The sequence below is a fragment of the Nothoprocta perdicaria genome, unplaced genomic scaffold (assembly GCF_003342845.1).
Source record: "Nothoprocta perdicaria isolate Ctin4 unplaced genomic scaffold, notPer1 scaffold_113, whole genome shotgun sequence".
Taxonomy (NCBI): domain Eukaryota; kingdom Metazoa; phylum Chordata; class Aves; order Tinamiformes; family Tinamidae; genus Nothoprocta; species Nothoprocta perdicaria.
The window spans coordinates 1767117-1791990 of NW_020454239.1; the positions used below are offsets into that span (position 1 = coordinate 1767117).

At 41.2% G+C, this 24874-nt stretch overlaps 1 long non-coding RNA gene across 1 annotated transcript in view; it reads right to left on the minus strand.

Annotated features, from left to right (window-relative positions):
- LOC112958872 overlaps window positions 1-24874 on the minus strand; it is a 51831-nt gene that overhangs the window by 23986 nt on the left and 2971 nt on the right. Inside the window, exon 2 of the long non-coding RNA XR_003251517.1 lies at window positions 10758-10890. This is a non-coding gene — a long non-coding RNA (uncharacterized LOC112958872). The remainder of the gene's footprint in view (window positions 1-10757; window positions 10891-24874) is intronic.

The following is a 24874-nucleotide window of genomic DNA, read 5'->3' on the forward strand; positions in this document are numbered from 1 at the left end:
TAAGATTAGAACAGAGAAAGAGAAGAGRAAAATTTCCTCCCCTGTGTCAGAGCTCCAAGAAGCAAGCAAACAGGAGAAAGGACCTGTCACATACCCCATTAGACCACTTCTGAAACATACTAGTCCCACTCCTGAGATAGCTTGCCCTATCTCAGGATATCTATCCAGCTTGCCTGGATGCTTTAGGTTGCTCTAATCTATGGTATCAGTAAATGATCTTAAAAGAATCACAGGCCACAGGAGGATCATAAAGTAGGAACTGAGCTCTGTCCACTCCTGAGCTTTAGAGCATCTCTCACAGCACTTTGTACACGGATACGCATCCTTTTATGCTCCTTTGGCGGCTCAGAGGGGCTGATACCTGAAAACTAGTCTGGCCTTCTATCTAGATGGCTTAGCTCTACGCCTTTTTCAACATAAAGGAGATTTCCTATATTGAATATGACACTTTAAGCTCTACATTTATAGAGGTCTGAGTGTAACAAGTCCCTTGTGCCGAAAATTGGTGAGTGATTCAGAGCATTAGCATAGGTCACATCTTGAAAGACCGAAGGGATATTGTGCAGAAGGCCAAAGTCAAACCGAGATTGTCTCAAGATTCAGACAGCAGTAGGCTTCACAGAGCATGACAGAAAGAAAAGACTRTGGTAGACATATACAAAGAATCAACTTAGAACAACAAAGCAAAACAAGGACAGAGCAAACTATATTTTCTGAAATATTTTTACAACATTCTATTACCAGTTAGTTCCTCCTTTCTCATAAAGGCTTTGACCATGAGTTATTCAAGATCAGTGCCATTGACAATGTTTATATTCTCTGAAAAGCCCATCTAAAAGTGTGTCAAAGCATTTGCCACAAATCTACTATGGATACATTCAGCAACAGTTTGCAAAGTGAAAATTGCAGTGTCTCTACAAAACTGTAGAGCATTTCCATTTTTTTAAATACCTAGAACAAATAGCCTACAACAAGACCTCCATGTACTATGTTTGACCTGTGTCACAAGACCTATCAAGACTCATGCATAATAAGTGGTCACTTCTCCTGTGCACACCATTATTCAGGCTCTCACACAGAAGATGGTCATAACTTGCTCTCTTCAGTATCCAGAAATGAAGAGGAACATGTGCACAGAGACAACAGTACGTTACAATATAAGCAGATGCTTGTGAATGTTGCTTTTGTAGTGATCAAAAAGCTCCTAAGGATTTCAAGAACAATGTATTYGCAGAGTGGCTTTTTTATTTTTACATGCCCATCAATAACAAGGCAACTTTCATTAATGGACAAATCATGTCTATTTGTAGTATGAAATCCATGGGAATTCTGTCAATCACCAGCAGTACAGGAACATTCATAAGCTAATCATGGCTAAGCTAATTTTGGCTCCTTCCAAACCAGATTATGGTGTTTTGTGCCAAACCTTATTATAAATTAATTGCAGTCCTAGTGCATATTCAGGAATTTGAAAAGCAATACATAAAAGGTGTTACTGCACCTGGGCATCATTCAGAGTTAAGTTATTCCATTTTCCTCTTGTATATAGAAACAATACACATCAGGCACAACGCAAAAGGCAAGTTAGGCAAAATTGAGATCCAAATCATCCTAGAGACTGTTGTAGAAGGTYTGCAAGTATTCAATATTTAAAAAAGATGTTATTTTTCCAATCTAGCTGCTTTAGAAGTAAAGACTGAAGGACAGTTTGTGCTTCAGTTCCTGGCTGGCTTCTACAGACCTACAAACAGACTAGCATTGTTCTATATACYGTGGAGCTAATTACTGTACATTCTATATGTGAGAAACAATAACAACAGCATGTTTGCCTAGACTAAGCTCTTGCTTTTGATACATGTTTATTGGAAGCCTCTAGCATGCAAAGCTAGTTTGGGTTTTGATCCCTCCACCATCTTTCCTCATTCACCCCTGCACAGTGAAAGGTACTAGGCGTATGATGAGTGTTCTCAAACACACTGAAGAAACAGAATTATACATTTTCCTCCCCACCCCCCGCCATCTCACCTACATCTCCACATGCACATACAACTTCCCAGGAGCCAGCCTTACAGTCACCCTCCTCTAGTAGTGTCCTCCAGGTAGGAACCACGAAGCCAACAGCAGGTTTTAGCCCAGTCACTGGGCATCTGCAAGCACACCCTTCACATTTAAGATTTCCATATGAAAGTCTTCCAGCATAAACCTAGGCAGGTATTCTGGTTACTGATGCTTTCCTTCGGAAAGGAGTTTCCTTCCTTACCTGTCCAACAGAAGCCCTAGTAAGCTCTCATCCATTTTGCTTATAATTAACAGTTCATAGTCCACCATCATTGCATTCCAAGTACTGGGCAATGTCAGTGACAATAGTCTGAAACGTGGAACTCATCTGACACTGAAAGGTTCACAGACCATTAACAGCTAGCAGAAGAAGTTGCCAGATAGATGCAAAAGGAGAAATTAATTTGTTCTTAGATCTCACCTATATCACCTTGACTGACAGACATTTCAGTGAATTTATCAGCTGGCATGGTGGTATGTTCAATTCATTGATAAGTTGGGAGGGCCATTACCCTTGCAAGAATATTTCCTTGTATTGCATTTTCTACACTTTTTTAAAAATCACATTGTGTTTCTGTAGAGAACTACTAAAAATAGACTGGTTTCCAAAACCACAAATACAACTATCAAAAAAATACCAAGAAAGGACACACCACAGAACAGGGAAGCACTTGTTTCCATTACAGCATACAAGCCAAAGAACGGCATGCGCATAACCTTCTCAAAAAGTCACCTTTTACTCCACATTTTAATTCAACAAGCGCAATAAAGATGTTAACCACATGGATATCCCAGGCAAAGAAAAAAAAACTAAAAAATAAGGTGAACCTGAGATTCTACATCTTCTACTTTATACCTCAACTTCCTTCTTGTTTTGTCTTTTTAAGCACTAAACCCTGCATCCATGCACTCTCCTCCTAGACTCTCCCCAATTGCAAGCCCTCACGCCTAACAGTCCCCAACCTGGCTCCAGAGAAGGGATGCCTACCAATATGCAGCTCCTCACACACAAGCGTGGCTCACAGGCCAGGCTGCTCTAACTGCCTCATGCTTCTTTTGACAGCAAGAACTTTAGCTAACCTATTTTTGACAGTTTGCAATAAGAGGAGGCTAACAAAGTCAGGAAGACATCTTGTTGAAAAGGATTACTCTAAATAGATATAAAAGTTCTAGCAGTTTTTCCCTCCAGTGCTCAGGGGAATTAATACACTGCAGGTTCAAACCTGTTTGAAAGGCAGGTGAAAGAGAGGATATCAAACTCATCTGCTGTTAAGTTCTTCAGGCTTGCGTTTCTCATTATTACTGAGAGTGGACCCAGTGAGCATCAAGTCTCTCCTGATAATACTGGAGGGAAAAAAAATAAAATCTAGAAACAAATTTAAGCTAGATAGGAAAGAGTTCAAATCACACTCTTCTTTTTTGTTTGTTTTAGACTAACTGGAGACCACACTCTCCAGTTTTCTGAAGAACAGACTAACCTTCCAGCCGCTCCAAAACTTCTTAAAAAGAAATGCAGCCAAAAAGCCAACATAGAACAAAACAGATTCTGAAGGAGCAAAAATAAAAATGAGCAAACAGGAAAAAAAAAGCATCCCACATGTCYTCTAAATGATTCAATATATTGAAAGAGACATTTTCATCATCTGGTAGCTCATCACTCTGCTGTGCTCACTAGTAAATGACACAGAATTTGTTAGCAGATTCTGTTATATTGCATCAAGCCGTGCCATAATTCTGAATGKTAACAATTACACTCTAGCATTTTAAACTAGAAGTCAAATTAACCCAAAAGCTTTAATCTTCAGAAAGCTCTTTGTGAGCTTGGCCTTAAACACACTGTCTGGACTAGCCACTCCTTATGTGCTTAGGCCTAAATCAAGTATGTCTAAGTCTGTCTTACCAATATCCAAACATATTTAAGTAAACTCTTAAATACCCAGCAGCCTCTACAGAAATACGCCTATGCTCTTTGAATCTAATGACTAAGTCATTAATGTGATGGCGTAAGGAATATATTATTAGCCTCCTGAATTGTCATTAAAGCTAGAATTGAAGTCCACCAGTTTTAACCGCTGTCTTTAGATAAACTCATTCCAATGTTTTTCTTGACTTCACTGAAATAAGTTTTACAAAACAGAACTGGCTGCTTTTTTGATTTTGATTTCTAGATAAGTTCTTCTAAAGCCACAGAAAAAAGGAAAGCAAGTTTCTTAAGAATGTTAATGGTGAAAGTACAGAATACTGCAAAATAAAAACAGAACGGAATTTCTTCACGGCCCCCAAGGTCTAACTGAATTTTTTTTTCTGACCTTAAGGGAAAAAAAATCAGGATAAAACTGAAGGACTTGACAGTTCTTTTTAGGATAGAGACTATTAAGCCACTTAAAGGTTAACTGATATGCATGAGTTACTGTACACTCCTCGTTTTCAAGGTTATAGACTGTTTAGCAGAACCCTGCCAAACGCCAGTTATCTGAAGGGAGCTAGAAATCATTTCTGTTGATGACAGACCTCTGAGCAGATGGCAAGTAAATCAAGGTCCTGATGTGAAATGTTAAAGCTTTTATGCTGGAAGACACTGCTAAAGCATTATCCAGGTTAAATCGGATTCCATAGGATACCAGTTTACTAGTAGACAGGCGTGAAGTCTTCYACTGAGAAATCCTACAAGGTTTTTAAACACCTAAACAAATTACTCAGAATATTGAAAAAAATTACACTTTGATTAGTTACTGAAGCAGTTKTATCAAGCGACTGTGCTGAGCAGGGGAAAAAAGGATCATTTATTTGTCACTTAGAATCATTTGCAATCTTCCTTGAAATCAGTTTATCTAGTATCACATTAGAAAGACATTTCATAAACATCACTGAAGATCTAGTTGAGCACCATGATAACAGAATTTCTCCCAAAATTTCTACCTAAATGCACCCCTGTAAAATTGACGGTCTGGAGAGATTTTAAAGAATAAACAAACAGTATTTTAAAGCCTAAACATTCAGAAAGCATTTAGTACATGAGAAATTAAGAGTAAATAGCTGCTTTTGTTTTAAGAAACAGTGTTGTAGAGCATCCTTTTGATTAAGATGCTCTGGACCTGCATGGGAAAACTAAAAGCTCTCTACGCTACATCATGAGTGTATTGAACCAATTTTGCTGACATAAAAGAGGCAACCATACTACCTCAACTTACAATGCTTCAAAGCAGCTTTAGCACCAAAATTAAAGACAAGGCATCAAAATCCAGTATCTTCACAGAAAATAACATTTAATGGAGTGTAAATTTAGAATGTTAACACATACAAATGGCTAAACTACAAACCGAGATTACGACTTGGAAGATTTCGCCAACTGCTCTGTCTTGTTCTATACTAGCTAATCGAAGCTACCCAAATTGTAGAAAACATACATAAAAACACCTTTAAAATCATATTGACTTGAATTTTAATGTCAAATACTTGATTCAMGTCTAAGGCTCTATATAGCTAATCTGATTCAATCCAAATCCTTTCAAATCAACCACGACTTGCTGTTTCCTCAAAACACTATGGTATTGCTCCAATTTTCTATTTGGGTATTACAGGAAACTGCTCAGAAATAACCTGGGATTCAGGAATCATTCATACAGCCTATCCACACAATTTCCTTTTAATCAATTAGAGAATATTAAAAGCTTCTTGAAGACAATTCTTACACAAGTGAAAAATAAAAGTGAGCTTTTTTTCCCCAAGAACTTGCTCTGGACACTAACCATAAATTTTAACAATAAACCCAGTTATCTCTTTCCCTGCTCTAGAAAGAACTCTTGAATATTCTTTTCAGGGGCCAGACAGCTCCATGTAAATAAATTACATTATTGCTATTTTCTTATGTAGTAGTAAGCACTCGTCTAACATGTGCATCTACCTCAGATCTCCATCCTGCCAGAAGCTGGCCCCTACCTTCATCCCCCAGCCCCTATCTTGCCCATGAAGCTCCATAATCCCTGCTTCCATTGTCCGCTAACTTCTGGAGTCATTTCCAGCTTATGCTCCAAGGAACGGGGGAAGGGAGAAAGAAAACTACGTTTTGACAAAGACCCTAAGTGATAAATACAGCTACGGGGGGGGGAGAGATTTTTCCCTAAACCTTTAGTCTTTTCACTCACTCTCCAAATGCATTGAGATTAATAATGCCTCTGGGCCACTGTATGCAAACCTCCACTGTGCACACAGAGAAAAGATTATAATTGAATACCCTATTATGATGGGCAGGGGGAAAAAAAAAGGAAAAAAGAGGAAAAAAAGGCAGACAGACAGGGCTCAAAGGCTGAATTGGCCTGCTTTGGCTTTCAGCCCACAGCACCTACAATTATTCTGCAATGATTTTTATTTATCTATTTAGTGTTCCCACTAGGCAGAGAGAATCCAGTATTAATTTAGTGCTCATGGTTAGACAAAGAGTTCTAAATTGAAAAAAAAGTTATTCAAATGGATAATGAAATATAGCTGGAGCCCTAATGTCCTGCCTTGAATGAAAWCAGTACAAATCATAGCCTTCTGCAAATGGCTTACAATCTGTTAGTTTATGCAAGGATTCCGCTAAATTACATTTTTACAAACCAGCCCTACCACGGTGGCAGTGCTAGACATCCACATTTAGGTAGGTGATAAGCGGAGAGCAGTTGCTCTGCATCCCACAGCGTTATAGAAAGGGGGAGTGAAGTAAAGGAGCAGAAGAGGGAAAGCAGATCTGACTAAAGAGCTTACCTGAGATAGACACYAGTGAAAGGATGAATTCCCCACAGCAGGATGGCACCTCCACAGACATTATTCCTTTAGGGCTTATCTAGATGAAGTTATCTAATTTGTTTCTAGGCATTTTGTGTATTTATTTTAAAACATTCCCTGCCAAATTCATACACAGTATTGCTAATAGTTGCTTTCTATCAGATGAAGATCTCGCATGTACCAGTTTCAAACTAATGACCCTGAACAGCACTAGTAAGGAGTAAAAGAACTGGATACCACACCTTCATCTTTTTTAGGGCACTAAATTCAGATGAGCTTCCCCAAAAAGTAGAACTCCAGAAAAGTGTGCCTGTTCATTTGAATTAAGATGGTGCTTTCTTCAGATACTTGATACTACATTTTACAATAGCAAATTGTAGCATAAAGAAAACAGCTGCTGTCTTATCTGTAGCTGATTTTTATAAAGGCTTTCCAGAAAAAAAATGAACATTATGTGACTTCATGTGAAAAAAAATGTCAACAAATTCAGAGAGGTAGCAGAGTGCYGAGTGCACAATCAAGAATGCTCAAGTGTTAATCAGGACTATTCAGAATGTTTGCTTTAACAGTTAAATACAGGGATACTATTTCTCAACTGATCTACATTTCGAAAATTCTAAAATAAATTCAGTAAATCTAAGGATCAGGCTTAACTTACATGGAAGGCTAACACTGCATTCCAGAAAATAATCCATTATCTCAGATGTTTTGCCATTGTCCTTTCAAAAAGAGACTAACCCTCACAATTGCCCCATTACTCACCACAGCACATAAAATGTTCAAGACTTTGGAAAGCAAATAACAGAAAAATATGGATTAAACTGATAAAAGATGGTAATTCCAGGCATGATTAGATTCACTGTGTTGCATAGCCTGCACAGCAGGTGGGGGGATCCTTCAGAAGAATTAGGGAAAGGTTTAGAGAAAGCAGATTAATGGGAAAAAGATTAAATATGTTCCAAAAGCAGGACAAAGCATATTTTTAAAATGACAATTTTAACAGCCATGTTTACTGATGCTCCAGAACACACACGCACACAAAAACAAAAACACATGCTCCATTTAAATACCAGATGCACAAATGTCTTCTACCAATACAGTTGTGGGGTACATCGTATAACTGTAAATCATAAACTGAATAACCATTTGATATTTAGTGGTGCTAATGACATTAATCACAATACAGTCACTTGTTTCTAGCATAAGAGGCAAGAACTATTTTTCCTTTTCTCTACATGTAGCTTTTTGAAAATTGATACTATGGATGAAGGCAGAGGAATATGGGGTTTTTTTTAGATCCAGAAGTATACTGCCATTGAAAATAAAACACCATCTTTATGCTCTAGAAATATTTATTAACACACATTGATAACACTGCTCCTCTCAAGTGCAGAAGGCTTYCCATCTTCTAATAAAAGCAGCTAGTAAGAATAGAAACTCTCCTGAAAACAGCTCATTCTTACAAACCACTAAAGAGGAGAAATGCTGTTCAGCTGCTGAAAACAGGCTACCATTGTATCTGCCAGCACCAAAACAGTTGACAGCTACTAATGGAAGATCTATTACATTTTACAGAAGCATTAGCAGCAAAGCAAGTATTTTGTGCCATTATCATCCAAAATGAGACATCCTTCTATGTGACAAACTTTACAACATCCTTTACAGTCCAAAAATCCTAAGTCACACCACCTTCAAAGAAGCATGAGATTTAATAGCTTCTTCTCAGCTTTTCTTCAGAGTCTCTTTGGTAACACTGCGCAGCCTTTTGAGCTGTACTGGGCAGCATACTGTGGATGACCCTGCTCGAATTAGATGACCCGCAGAAGTCTCTTCCAACCCGAACCTGCAGTTACCTACTAAGGGTCCATCACCCAAAATTGCTCAGAAAATACGGAAGAAAGGCTTGAATTAGAAGGGGACCAAATAAAAGATTATATCTGTATGCTTCTACCAGTGAACTGCTGACATAAGCTTTTGGCAGAAACTTGCTAACCATGCCAAAATAGCTGGCACTACCTACCACTAAAGCTACAGGAGGAAAGGCAGAGACTTCTAGCTCTTCTCAAAGAGAAGTGCCACTTGAATCAGCCAAATCCCGTCCAAATTTTAGTATTCCAGCTTTTCTATTTGTTTTCTGTGGTCCATGACCCACTTTACTTTGTTCCTTCCAGACTTATCTACTACTTATTATCACTATATTGGTGTTTATGATGCTTCYCAAACCTTTCCTTGTGTTCTTTTTTATCCCACAACTGCAACATAGTTGAGAAATCTGAAGTCTTATGAAATCAAATGAACCAGAGCACTGAGATCTGCCCAGCACATCTAAAGTGATCACACGCTCCCAGAACCTTTCTCCCCCTTTCTTTCACCCCAACCCCTTTTGTTCTCTTGTATCCATTTGTTAAGTCATGTCTTTATTTAGGCTGTAACCTCCTCTGGGCAGACATGTCTTCTGTATGTTCGGCAAAGTGCCTTTTCAGGCAATAAAGCAAAAATAATAATGTCTCTCAGTTTCTCCATCTTTAGAAGACGAATGCTAATACAGTACTTACCTACCTCACAGGGAAGCTGGCAGGCGAAATTTGTTAATGATTGTCAAGCATGCGGAGATCCTCTTATGAAAAGCTCCACAGAAGTGCAAAGTATTGTTATAGGTCAAAATGAGGCTTAGGGCTCGAGTTAGCTTCCTATTCTAAGGAGAGACTTGTGTCTTGTCATAATTAAAGAGGGGTTTAACTGAGCAGTAAAAGCATTATTTATATAGGTTCAGCATGTTAGCCTCAAAGTACCTAAGGGCAGTACTTATCAAGCACCCTGGGATCATACAGAGAGTAGAACAAACAACGTTTCCTCTTTAACTTAGAGCAGGAGCAAGGACTTTACAAAATGTCATTAAGAATCTTCAACCAGTTTTCTAATCTAACAATGTTCCATAAAAGACATCTAGTATTTTGTAACCTCTATCTCTCTAAAATAAAAACCATCTAACTGCATATTACATTAGGCATGCAGAACTGAATGTTGATACAGTTCAAGAGTTTCAGTTATCCATTCAGATTTTACTTTTTAAATKGAATTATATTTCCAAATGTTCAACATGGTATTATGTTAAGTTTTTCCATAGGAGTGAAGAAAACCTTTGGAGTAGATTCAGTCTGACTCAAACTCCTTATATCTAGCCCACCCTTATAGCAGCTACTGTAAGAACATTTTTTTTCCTCCCTTTAAATTTTAATTTTATTGCTGGTGAACATCCTAAACCGTTAACAAATAATCCACTTGGTTTTAGATATCAGTGATATTCTCTATACTCATAAAAGCAAAGACTAGTAAAATCAGCATTAGTGTCAGTACACTGTTTAACACTGTGCTTCAAAAACCTCTGCTAACCCCACCAAGCTGTAGCACACTGTAAACTACAACCTACTCTAAATAAATAAAAAAAGCCTACCTGACAGGTGCTGTGCACTGCTGCAATGAAACAAGGGAGGGAAAATGCATACTCCTCCTGCCTCACCCCTTCACGCCCCCAATCCAAGCAGGCAGCCAGGGAAAGCTTTTTGCAGGATGTGCTGCCATATGACATACACACAGTACACAAATGAGGGTAACTCCAGGGCATGCTAGATCCCAGAGGAAGGGGAAAACACAAAAACAAAACAAAAAAAACAACACACAAATGTGTGTGTGTGTGACATTAACTTGGCTAGGCTGTGCACCACAATGTGCTGTTCCCCTCCCCAATGCACMATGGAAGCATTTTCACCATTTGCAACACACATACTTAGCTCAGAAGCAAACCAGAAAAACATTTACCATATAAAACAATACTCATAAGAGGCACTCTATGTTGCTTCCAATGTCTGATTTGATTGCCAAGCTTTGTTCTTTTATATCTTTTATATCTTGCCTATAATAACTGTACTCACCATGCTAAAGTCCTTGGCACTCCTGGAGAAATTYGGTCACAGATACAGGGCATACTGGTTCACAGGGAGAATTTCCATTTTTAGCAGAAGTCTTCCTACAGAGAAAATCTCCTCTTCACTCTTCTACAGTTGCCTTTGGGTAGGATTTAGCCCGTAGCAGGGAAAAAAAAACAGGCATTTACTGTAAAACACTGTTCAGATGAATCCAAGTAGCTTAGAAGAGCTGTGAGTGAGATTAGGCATTTGAAGTCTGTCACTGAGGTGATGGTCCAGGTGATGGTGTCACCACCACCCGTGGGCCCTCATCTCTCCCTTTCCTTTCATTAGACTTGGCCATTTTCTGGCACAGCTGCCATATTATGGCATGGGGTACTTAAAGAGGGTCTTCCTGAAACCACTAAGGCCAGTCACAACATCCAAAATGAAAAGGCACTTAATTTTGAGCAGTACATTTCAACAAGCCATGCAAATTAATTACTATGGTTCCAGGAGAGATTTGTTTATCATGAAGGTTGCAATCATCCAGTAGAACCATGTCGTGAACTTTGAGAGATGGTTTATTTCCTCTCCCGCTCTGAAAACATTTGGTTCAGAAAAGGGAAAAATACCTGCCTTCAGATTTTGAGGTTCCAAGATATTGGTGCAATGGCACTTTTAAAGGCAAACATCACCTTCGGAATTCCAGATGGGAGCGCCAAATCAGGATGCTTACTTCCCTCAACATCTCAAGACTGGTGTTCGAGGACACAAAAAGCGATCCAGGAGTTCAGAGACCTGCAACGCGCCAGGGACCTCACAGCATGGGCAGGGTATCAAACGCCATCTATGCTGCACTTCTTGCCTGTGTGGATAGCAGATTCCTCTTTTTCGTCTCTATTTCTCTTCCAAAAAGGACGTGCTCTGCACTCACTTAATGATGGAAGCTGCTCACTAACATTTTTTGCCTGGTTGAATTTGACCTTCCCCTTTCCTGTGCTAGGGGCATATTAGGGGACTGCAGGGCTCACTCTACAGTGCTGCCCCTTTGGCCGAAGCCTTTTCCTCCGCTCCAGCTCCCTGCAGGACCGCAGCCATTCGCCGACTCGATAGCGACTCACACATCCATCACTCTCTGGAGCTGCTGACATATGAGGCAGCCTCTAAATCCGCCTGAGCAACCATGTCATGCTCCCTTCAGACAGCAGGCAAACGCAGCACTAAGTGTTTGATGGTCCTGATTACACACAACCCATCCATCTRGAGGTCTGGGGTGCCCCACCAACACCTCAGGTTTGTGGTGTTGCCCCTTGGCACAACACAAAGAGTTGCCAACAGGAGAAGAAGCCAAGTGACATGGAAGCCACGCTGCCCTATACTGCCCACGGCCACAGAGCCCAAGGTCAGCATGGAAGATCCGCGTCCTCCTCGAGGTAGCCAACAGAACCAGCTCGCGGGGAGCCCTCGAACACCGCGGGGCGGAGGAGGCCATAGCCCCGCCCAGGCGCGACCGTTTTTTTCCGTTGGCGCCAGGGGGCGGAGCCCCGCCCAGGCGCGACCGTTTTTTTCCGTTGGCGCCAGGGGGCGGAGCCCCGCCCAGGCGCGACAGGGACTGAAGAGACTCAAGGCAGGAGGGCAACACCGGCCCCCCACCCTCAGGGAACCACCACGAGGTGGGAGCCCTCCCTCCTCCCGTGCAAGAGGATGGAGGAAGAGGAGTCAAAAATGTTTGAGGTTCTCCTCGTGTTCAGTGTTCACTACACAAGTTCACCTACATTATTAGTGCAGCTGCATGCTCCGGTACTTAAGCCGCTGCTTTGTGCCTTACTGAATAGTTCCCCGCTATCCTTTCTCCTCCCTATTATATATAATTGGAAAACTGGAACAAGCTGCTTTCATTCTCACCTTCCCATTGCTTTTTTTTTTTAAATAGGAGATATTCAAATTTTTAATACAGGCCTCGTTTGTATTATAGCAATTTTAGGACAAAAATGTCCCATTTGYGAGCGTGTTCGACCTGAAGGGATAAGGATCTTCAGATATCATAAAGATACCACCTAAAAATTTGCAATGACGCATTTGAAAACTGATCTAAGGTTTTTCAACGCCGTGTGGAAACTTCCCCGCCCTCAGCAAAGCCTCTCCTCACACAGCACAGCGACAAGACCTGCACACTTCTCTTCCTAATGGCATCCACAAAGAATCAACCTGAGGAACAATAAACCCAATTCCTACAGCATTCAATTTACATGTCAATTTAAACTGAAACATTAGTCAATAAAAATAAACACTGACTTGCCTATTTAAAATTACTCCCAAGTAAAAATGATGTACTTTACCACACATTTTTGTTCAGCATATCATGATTTACATTGAAATAAGTTTAACTACATTTAAACTTGCTAACAGAATAAAGATGTAACCAAATGTGGTRAGAGGAGTTTATTCTCCACTTTTCTTCCTCTTAAAGGAATTACAAGAGTCTTAATGCTCCAGAAATGCTCTGCGGACTGAAAAACTACAGTGTGGCCCAGCCAGCTATCAGAGTACGGCCCCAAAATGCAAGTGTACAGTAAAAAATGCCACGGCAGACATATATACAAAAGCTACAGGTTACCTCTCCTTCCCTCAATTCCAAGGCTAAGTTTTCCTCCATTCCATCTTCTCTAATGGATGTGTTTTAAAACTTGGTGAAAACTGGTCCCCACAGTATTTCCCCAGAAGACTGCATGGTCTTAGAAGTTCACACATGGTTCTGCACTGCACTCATATTCAAGTTGCTTCATATTCCAAGAAGCTTTTGTGAAGTTTTAGAGCTGTCTCAAAGAAGACCGTACAACTAGTTTCAATGTCAATAGTATGAAACATCTGGGAGCAGGATTATTTCTGTCATCTGCTGCCAAAATAATATTTTGCATATGGAATTAAAATTTTAGGGATTTTCCCAAATCCACATAATGTTCTTGAGTACTTTAATTTGCATTAGGACATTTACATTAGCATATACATCTGTAAAAGACCATCTTGCCAGCCAACTCCTATTGGTTATTCAGGAGCTTTATTCCACCTAAAGCGAGGATTAATGTATGCTCCTGAAACAGCCTTCAGTTACAGTAACAGATTTTCTTCACTAAGTGCCTTTCCCCATCTGCTCCTAGAATCAGGTCTGCAAGTCTGTCTTCAGCGACCGCCTTGCCACGATGACATCTGACTTGCCAACTCCCCGACCAGATTGCCTCCTTGTTCTCCAGATGTGGGGAACAGGTTCACAGAAATGACCACAAGTCAAACGCTCAATCTCAAGCGGTAAAGGAATCTGGTATTTGCACCAGACTCTTTTCAAACACAAATACTTACTGAAAAACAGCCAACCCAACCTAGCTTCTGAAGCACCTTGCCGGTGCATCTGAAGCAGTACAGTACATAGATAAAATAACTCTCAGCTCTTTCTGTTACTGCTGGAGCTCATTTTTACTCTTGCACAGTAGGCTCTCCTGCTACAAGGAACATTTTACCAATATTGTTTTTAAGAGTTACAGCACATGTACTTCATGACTCCCCACATGAGAAAACTGACAAATTCTATCTGTATTCTTGCAGTCACGGAGATAATGAAGATACTACTCATAAAAACCCATTCCAGATAATTTCTATAGGATTGCTGACAGCCAGAACAATAGCAATAGTGTGAACTACCCATGAATTTCAGTTGCACAGCAACTTAAAACTATATTGTTTGCTTCTTCAGTGTTGATGGCAGAAACATCAACATGCTTGCTCCCAACTTCCAAATCATCTCCCGCTCCGCTCCCARCACTGATACCTTCCAAACACTCTTTACTCAGCTGCCAAAACTACTCACTTCCCTGTGACAACCTCTGCTACGCAACTATACATTGTTAACACCAATCTGTCACATCAGAAATGAGAAAGGGAGGACAGTGTAAAATAAACTGAATTTACTATCCAAATAACTGACAGAGGACGTATCATAACTGCATCAGTAATGTTCATGTTTCATAAAAAAAAGCAAACTCCTGTTGGTTACAACAGGAGAAGTTGCAGCAAAATACCAAGACCTTGGCCAGCAGAAAAAAATCCCTCATTCACACAAGGTTTGGGCTGTATCAATTCCTACAGGCTGTCTTGGCTTCCTCTTTCTTAAGAAAAGATTCACCTGCTTTGTCCTTTTGCATCAGAACAGATACATTCTTGAATAACAACTGTGTTGGAAACATCTCCTCCTTACAGTGATCTGACAACAAGCAAGTCACAGAGGCCTGTCACCTGCCAGCCTTGGCACCATGCACAGACCCACAGGAGAGGTGCTCTAGGTGTCCCTGCAKGAGCAACAGGGTTGGAGTAGATGATCTCTAGAGGTCTCTTCCAACCTCAACCACTCTGTGGTTCTAAGGGCACRKGCTGGTGGCCACAGAGCTGCTGACCCACTGCAGCCCCGCATGGGCTGCGAGGGACTCTTGTCCCTTTTGCACACACAGTCCCCAGGCTGCTGTTGCAGCCACTGCAGGAATGYGCTCTTCAGCCTCCCGGGCTTGCTTCAGCTTTCCCACATTTAACCTAAGGTTTCTCCTCTTCAGTTCATGCTAAAAATAAAGTCTATTGCTTCACTGGTCAGCAGAAAACGGGCAGACTTTGGTAACTGTAGAGATAAACCAATAATGAYTGAAAAATCTGTCACTTCCCTTTAATGTATTGTAGTAGCTATTTGATTTGTCCAGTTTATTCAAGCAAATTAAACAGAGTGCACAGAAGCACAGATTAGGTCGGTGTTCTGCAAGTCAGGCACTCTCTAATCCCACAAGGCAGCACTGATTTGACCAGTCACTGCAGACACTGATAGCCCAAGTTAATGGGCTTCCAGAAGGCTAGCGAAAGCCAAGATTCATGATTAAATCCTGTTGGCCAGCCTTGAAATCAATTACATTTTTTACCTTAGTAAAATGGTCTCTCTACAGAATTCTGTTTTCCCTGTAAATCTGCTCACATATGGGGAGGAATCCTCCTGCAGCACAGATGATCTCCCTTTATCCAAACCCACAGAACCTCACAGTCCTCCTTTTTGAAGATCCACTTACAGAAGATGAGTGTCATTTCTTGAAAGAACATTAAATCAAATAGTAACACACAGCAAGGAGAATTTCTTCTCCAACACTTAACTCCCTATTAAAGCCCAAACCACACTGATACTAATTTTATACATATATATGTGGGGGTGTGTGCATATATATATATGTCTYGGGACTGAAATATCTGACATGCAAGTAGAGGGCGAGAGGGTTCAGACTGCTTAAAAGAGAAGGGCTAGGGGATCTTTTCAATAGGTATACAAAAATTGGTGTATTCCTGACACACAGGAGGGCATAAGGAAGATGAGTCAGACTCTCCTCAGTGGTACCAGTGACAGGACAAGAAGCAAAGGGGAAAAGTTCAAAAACAAGAAATCCTGTTTAAACATAAGAAAAAAAATACTTCGGATTTCCAAGCRAACCTTTGGATTTTCTTGTGGGTCTGTTACAAGACTATTTCAACAATGGGTAATGTGCCATTTTCTTTCCTTGGACATCAAGAAAACTCATTTGTTGGATCATCTGGGACTGAGGGAACAGTTTCTAAGTATATAGCTTTCTGTTCCTCACCACTTGATAAACAACAAGTGGAATTTAAAATGTAGGCCTCTACCTGGCTGTTATACCTACTGTTAYCACATGTATTTTATAGATCAAGCTTGCTTTATCACTCCTATGTGCAAGTTCCCCATTTGCCAAATATTAAAAGAAAAACCAGAACAGTTACGATGATTGTGAATGTCATAAATATGCATTTATCAAGCCTTTAAATTAACAGAGCTGCCACGAAGGTCATACTTGCTTTTGTTTCCCTACAGGTTACACRTTACATATGTCATTCGGCACACTCTGTTGCTGATCATGCACGCCTGACGTGGGGAGCACACGACCTTTTAGCTCCTATTAATACTTGATGCTACATCACGTGTACACTCTCCATCGTCCTCCTTTCCTGAGGCTCGTCATGACTTACCTACAATGAGTGAACCCTAGCATCTATCACAAGCCCTTACGGGCTCCAAACCGCGCACGCGATCCACAGTCTTCTTGCATGAATTATTCAGTGCCAGCTCTCTGCCGTCATCATCGCTGGCTGGCTCCATTTCTCCTCTCCTTCGGAGGTCTTGACTTATGAGCAGAATCTCCTCTTAGTCTTCCCTGATTGTCACACATTATTGTAATTAGTATTAATTATGTGGATTCTTGTCCAACACAGAGGTTTCTGGGCATAAAAGACTGTCATGTTGTAATGTTCAGTGAGGTTTCCCCCCCGACCCTTTTCCTCTTTCTCTATCCTTTGCAAACTTTTATGTAATAAAGCATTCTTCTGTCAGGAGCTGTCAGCACCACATATATCTACTTGATAATAACCTTACGTTAATACAGTTAGCTCGAGTTGTGTGTGCAAGCCGACACGCATCCCCATAGAGAAGCCAATCTCGTGGCTTATCCGTGATTTCCTATGGCTGACATGCAGTTAAACAGTGTGTTGCAAACAGCCTGCTCGATGAAACGAATAACCTGTTACAGCCCTGAAATAAATGCTGGCCTACGATGTTAAACTTCCATTGGATGCTTAGGTATAATAAGTAGATTCTGACAAATACTGTTCACACAAATGTTTGCAGAATGAGCATGTCCCATGAATATTAATGACACACATTCTCATGAGTATTTGCAATCCACGCAGCAAGCGTAGGAGTCTATGACCCTTCAAGGGCCTTGTCCATGCAAGAGAGATCTGCTCTGATTTTCAACTCAGATATTTTATTGCACAGTTGAACAAATGGAAACATACTACACAGCTACACAGTTTAACAAGTAGAGCTGTGTATAATTCTTGGGAGAAATAAGGAAGGTTATAGTTGATAAAAGACATGTGACATTCTGAAAAGACTAGAGAAAAGCCATAGCTTAGATTCAGGTAGTCCAAAGCCAAAGTCAAGACTAAAATCACTGCAAGGAGAAGTCTACCAAGAGAAGAAGTTGAGATAGAGTAATACAGCACGATGACAGCAGGCACAAAGTTATCCTGCTTCCCAAGYAGGATGAGACACTCAGCCCGCCACATCTTCCCCGCTTAGAATCGCCTTCGCRTCTGATTCACCTTTCCTCTTGCTAATAAAACCTCTAAATGGGGGCTATCATTCATGTTGCACGTTTGCTGTAGAGGCCCAATATTGAGGAGGATSGAATATCTCCTAGGGAGAGGGAAGCATCAGAGCGAATGGGAAAACAGACTAAGGGCTGGCCCCTCGCTAGGGACCACGCTGCAGGATCAGCACGTTCTGACAGCCCGGGCGCGCGCCCCGCACGGAGCTCCAGCTGGGTAACGCCACGGATCATCTATCCGCACTACAGCTATCGCGCACTTGAAGGCTGCTCAAAGCTACAGCCTCATTCACAGCAGCTGGCAACTGCCCTCTAAGCTATGTGTGACCAAGAAACTGAAAAGCCCCAAACAGTCTCACAATTTTTGTTCATATGACAAGAAAATAGGTTATCAGTTAAAGAAAAAAACAAATGCATTTCAGTGGATTATCCTGTATTTAAAATATAATTTTCTAGACACAATAGAAGTCCTAAAAGTCCAGCTGGTTCTAGTGTGATAGTAAACAAGCAACATGAAACACTCATGCTAGTTAATTCATGCTAGACAGTGTTATTTCCACTACAAAACATGAGAGCATGATATAATAGGAAGCCTAACAAAAATTTGGAATAAATTTAAAAATAGCTCTTCAGTTATTAATTTTCTTGAGCTTTGGCCTGTAATTGTATCTTCATCCTGGTTACACACTGCCTCAAAAGTGCAAGAAACAGGGTCACTGAACAGGAGCTGGTAAATAACCATAGCTGTGAGTCTGAGCAACTGGTCACTACTTGAAGTTCCCCCYATCATCTCTCAGGGCACAAGCAGAAAGCTAAGGTCAGAGATCACGCTTCAGAGAGGGGCAACGTTTCCCTYCTCCAAGAATATATCTGCAGCCACACTAGAGCTCTGACTGGGGAGCCAAATGCCCAAGTTCATTTTTAATATTTCCTTCTTTTAAAAGCGTTTTTTAAAATAAAAATGCTTCCTAAAAGCATTTCATGTAAATGGGTATTTGCTTAAATTTTATTTCTCTGTCATTTCTAAAGCAAAGACATTCTAACTACTTTTGTCTTACTGATTATACAAGTACATAATGTTACTATAATCTAATGTTACCGTAAAACTATTGTTCAGCAAACAAACACAAGYCAAGGTTGTATCCAGAGCCAAGTCTAACTTCACCTGAAATGTGGCATCRTTGCCCAGGGCGCTTGATGGATGCAGTGATTGGGCTGATACCTGTCGAGGAATGAAACACTCCTGTCTTGGCAAGCTGGTCTGCGGTGCCTCATCTCAAGTCATTGGTGGCCCTCATCTCTCTGCCACTCTGCTGTTTAAAACTGTTTTCCACAAACATGTTACCTCAGCACTAACCCTCTTTGCAGGGGCAGGAGGCTACGCACATAGGCTGCTTCCAAAATCTGCTACTCTCCCTCCTGAATTACACGATCTGTGCACAAAGTGGATGTTTTATTAAAGGCAGCTTTCTCAAAAGCTCCTAGAAAAGCTCTTTCTTTCTCTCTCAGCAACAACCTGACTGCAGGAGTCACAAGGTGCCACATGGTACCTCAGTCCTGACTGGGGAGAGAGGCAGGGCTGCAGTGGTCTGCAGCAAACTCCTGAGTTTACACTGCTCAATGTATCCTGGGGCTCCACCTGGAGCTCCAGGGACACGCCATAAGGATTGTGTTAAGCAAATACACAAGCGTAGGGAACATAAATACATTAAAMAAACCCAGCACCCATGCAGGGAACCTCACACCAGAGGCAGAGCAAACATGCAGCAGTTCAAGTACCAAGGCCTGGACCAACACTCAAGAACTGGGCTCGATGCTGATGCCCCCACCGGGGCCCTGGGGCCATGTTTCTCCAAGCCAAACCGCTGCTGCTCCAAAGCCTCCCCGTGCCCCCAAGGGCTGAGCTCTCCCTTCARATCAAGGCGAGCGGACAGGGCCTGCAGAGGCTGCCGGAACAGCCCGGAGTGCAAGCAGGGCAAAGCTCCCTCGCRCTACCCCCTTCTGGGCTCGTGCACTTTGGGTTGTGCATCTGTAAAGCCATCTCACTGTAACACACACTCTGCACACATTTTTTCAGAATATAGAGCAATTTTGCAAAAGGAATCACATGTTTGAGACACTTGATTTAAAAACAAACATACATCAACAAAAAGCGTTTACAAGGGAGAYGCACACACAAGATGTGATCTGACATATCTATCGCCTTCTTGTATTGATAGGTGGCCATCCCAACTCACCCTTAACAGCATTTGCCAGGCAATAAAGAACTGAGCAAGTGTCAGGTTTTCTTTTTATTACTTTTTCCTAGACTGTTAGGGTATGAAAAGGGTTGTGTCTGTTCTCTACTGGGGGCTAATAAATCTCAGGCAGCCAACACTGATACCTTGTCTCTCGCTGTGCACTGGTTGCAGTCTGGCTCCAAACAAACGAGGACCTTTCAGGTGATATAGGTAACGACAAGTAAATATTTTGAGAGAGCTCTAGTGTACCTTCCAAACAAGTCTCACCTGCTGACCAAGATGTGCCTCTCCTTGTCCTGTAACCTGAGAAGGCAGCAGGATGAAAACTGCATGTTTATTTAGAGGCCTCTGTGTGCATCTAAGCAGTGTAAGGAATAACACGGTTCTGTTTTCATTAGATCCAATTCTCAGAGACTTGGATATCRTTCTAATGATGGCACTACTCACTATTTTATATAAACAACCAACCTGTTATATTGATAGCTTTTTAGTATGGAAATTCAGTAGATACCTSATACTCATCTAAACCATAATCAAACAAGGCCAGTTTAAAAAAAGGGAAGAAAAACATTATTCCCAATCTATACATAGTTGGTATTTATGGATTACTTTCTTGTATCAAACAATCTATCCTACACTCAAAGAAAACAAAGCCAAAAACGCACAGCCTTCTTGGACCCGAATGCAGCAACCCCCAGCTCAGCAGTACTGTGGGAGTGAGCAGTAGCTGAAGCTCTGGCATTCCCGGTTTGGGTGCCCATCACAGCTGTGGGAAGAACATCCCACACCTGCATTCAGCACCAATGGCCTCAACAGGAAGTTCTTCTAATTCCYTGCTATCCCAGTTGTGTTTTTCCTGCTGTGTTTACGTGCATTTCTTGTTCAATCAGCTCAACTGCTATTTCTTTGCAGGYTGAGGCAGTGAGGATGAGGGAGAGACAGGCTGGAAGGAGGARGGAAGACAGATCTAAGCCACCTTCCTCTAGCTGCTATTTAATGTTATTGGGCACAATCTTCTTCAGTCAAGTCCTTCCTTCTTGGCAAATAAGCCTTAGTGGCTGTTTTTTTCTGCCACTTTTCTTCAAAATTCACATGAGCCATCCTAGACAAGACAATTTATATTTGTGAACACAGAAGGAAGATGCCACCGGGCCCCAGCTGTGGCTTGTCAGGTTACCTTCTGATGAACTGCAAATGCGAGTCCTTCCACAAATAATCAGCCACTGATGGCACAAAGCTGTGAGCTSTCATTTGGGTTCCATGGCACTACAATTGCTTGCTCAGGTAGACCAAACCAACCAACACATTTTTCTAATGTTGAATTGAAGAATAATGCACCCTCCAATTCTTAGCAATGAATTATTCACTAAGCTATTTAATAGTAGAAAAATATCATTCAATTTATATTATGCACTATAGTTTGTACAATACCTATATTGGTAAATCTACTCTGCCCTGGACATTCAGAAGAATGGACAAAATGCCTAGGATGTGTTTTAATTAAGTTCTGACATTACTAACTGACTGAATTTGGGAACTACAAGCAAAAGCTGACACGAGGCCAGGCCAGGATTCCCTTAGCCATGGAAAACCATCACGTCCTTGCTCCCAGCCACCACAGCATRCATTTTGGGGACCCCACCACTCTCCTCTCCGTAGAAGGCTGGAGGGGCACATTGCAACTTAAAGACACACGAATTTGTGGCTGTTGGGCTATAAGGATCAAGAATATTTATTTTACACTTAAAACTGTTTCAATAGATTTTATTTCAGATGAAAGACATGTTGAGATGCTGCTGGTACCTCTCACTCTGTGACGACTGCAGGTGTCCACCTGTACAAGACCAGGATCACAGAAGGACCAGGTAGCTCCTCTGGGGAGCCCCTGCCTGCCTGGGGATGTTCTTGACTGCTCTGAGAAAAGGCAAGTTGCTGCACTGCTCTCTTAACGGGGAAGCCAGGATGCCAAAAGGGGGATCTGCCCGTTAACAAAAAGGCAGACTTGCTAGGGTGCCAGCCTGGGAGCATTTACCATCCCTCCCATATGGGCAGCATGCCATCATGCCCAGGGAAGACGTATGTGCTCTCCAAAATCCTCCTCCCATGGGGTCTGCATCTGCTTTAGCTGCAGCTATTGCCCAACACGGACACCTCAGCTCAAAGGCTGTAACCAAGGAAAGATGCTTTTGAAATGCATGTGTGCRTATGCATGTGTGTAACTGCACAGTACATATATACACACAAAATGAGTCATCTCCAACTCTGTTGAAAATTATTAGAGCTATATAATGCACACAGGCATTCAAGATGACTTTAATAAAGCAAAGTCATGCCATTCAATTTCAGGAACCCAAAAGGTTCACTTCCTATTTCAATCTATGGCAATTATATTAGAAAAAAATAAATCTTACCCGTAATTAGTTATTTTCTAATTGGACTAACAACTCTCAATATTAGAAAAATAAAATCTGCATAGCTGCTAAAGGTAAGGCATGCAGTAAATCTCCAAGCCAAATGGCATCYTGTTATGTGGAACTGCAAATCAAGTGGAACAAACAATGGTTAGAGGCATGTTATGCTCTGCATAATGCTCTTTTGTACCCATTGTTCAGCTTATACACAGATCCATCTTGAATCTAGTTAACTAGTAATTAAAGCTCTGCAAAATACACAATTTGGTTGGAGACACTGCTGCAATACACACCAATTCATTTCATATGCTCTCGCAATAGCCCCATTTTGCTTATTTGCCATTCCTTTAAAATAGTTACACTGTATTTTGAATTAACAAAAATACAGCAGCTTCWTTTTTTTTGTGGTTAGTGCAAGAGACTCATACCAGAAAAACATCCATTTTGATATCTAGAATTGGCCATTTCCATGAGATATTCATGTTTCTTCCAGAGAATTCCTGTACCAGCCCCACTGCTAAAGTGTTAACATTGTTCCATTTGCGACATAATGGGAAACCCTTTTTGAATTGAGATTTTACCTGGGAATGTGTGTTAAGTTAGTCTGAATAGTTCACACAGATCTGCTAAATCTGCAATTAGGACCAAAATGGTATTTCTCAAGATTTCTTTTAACAACCTTCAAGTACAGTGGATATGTACTTGTTTTTCTTAAGGGTTAGCTCGTAAATGACATTCCATTGATTTTATTTTTGCAATTCCAAATGCATATTTGAATCACATTTTGATGGTAAGCCATGTCTTATCTGAAATAAAACCTATTGAAACAATTTTAAGTGTAAAATAAATATTCTTGATCCAAATAGCCCAAGAGCCACAAATTCAGATTGATGCTATTATCTCATAAGGGCTGAAGGAATTRAAGTGATTACAAAATAGTATTTGCTGTTTGCCTTTAAAGTGGCAAAACAGGGTGAAAATAAGAAGTTCTGGAAAGCAACTTTCTTGCTGTTTAATTTAGAGGTCAACTACACAAAGCAATCAGAAGAATCCTTCACTTTGCCCGGGATCAGAGCTTTTACGCTCACGTATCAGAAGATCACATTTTCTAGTCTGACTAGAAGGAGGACATAGGAAAAACATCTTCCCACTACATATATATACACACACACACACACACACCAATAAAACATCAAATAATCACCAGAAGTGATCTGCTTAAAGACTGTTTACAGCTATGCAGAATAAATCCATTCGACGCACCCTATTAATTTCCAGGCAGCACCTTGTCTAACTGATAAACTCACCCTTGGGCTCATCTCAGCTGCTCCGCGCTCCCATTCCAACCTTCTCAGCTTATTTGCCATGTGCCCTAGCTTTTTATATATTACCGAACCATAGGATAACTCGATCCTTGTCAGGCAGGAACCCAACGCGAGAGCTCCTGAGGCCGGCCAGTGCAGAGGTCAGGAAAGTGCCATCTCTTCCCACTCCCATCACAGCGGTGGGAGTTCCTGGACAAACACTTCCCTGGAGCTGTGACACTTTGGGCTATTCCAGTCTTGCCAGCCTGAGCCCATCTGGACACTTGTGCTGAGCTTAGTCATCCTGGTGCTAGGAATGCTGTGCATGAGCCCACTCTTACAGGGTTCTCATCCCCTGAGCTCCCGAGACCGAGCCCAGGAAAGCACCAGTCTGCAAGCCCATGGCAAACCCATCTTGGCTTACACATAATTACAGGGCAAAAACTAAGGAAACTGTTAAATATTTTCAATACACAACTACTAATGTGGATATTGTCTCCCTGTCTCCTTCCCCTCATTTTTACTGCACTATCTACTCCAGGTGAGAGCTAAGCATGTCCTGTCTCACCCAATTTGATTTTGAAAAGATGGTGGTATCTTCCTTCTATACAGCTGAATAGCAATTACAGCCATCGGGGCTATGTAAGTAACAGATCCTCAAAGCAAATTCAAACAATTCCACAAATTTACTCCGTCAGAATAATGGCAAAATAGGTATGGCCATACCCAGCTTGATAGCATTAAAACAAAGCAATGAAACAAAAAGGCCCACACCTCATGCTGCTATTTTTACCCAGCTATCCAGCCAGAGTTCCATGCTTAACAGAATTAAGGACACCTGACAGATCTAATAAACTCATCATGAGCATGTTAGCCTTGTCTGTTAGCAGACCATCAAATGAAGTTACCTCTTACTTTGTATTATGGTAGCATGGAGAGGACATAATATATTAAGTTAGTAAACATGATGCTCCCTGCATGGAGAAA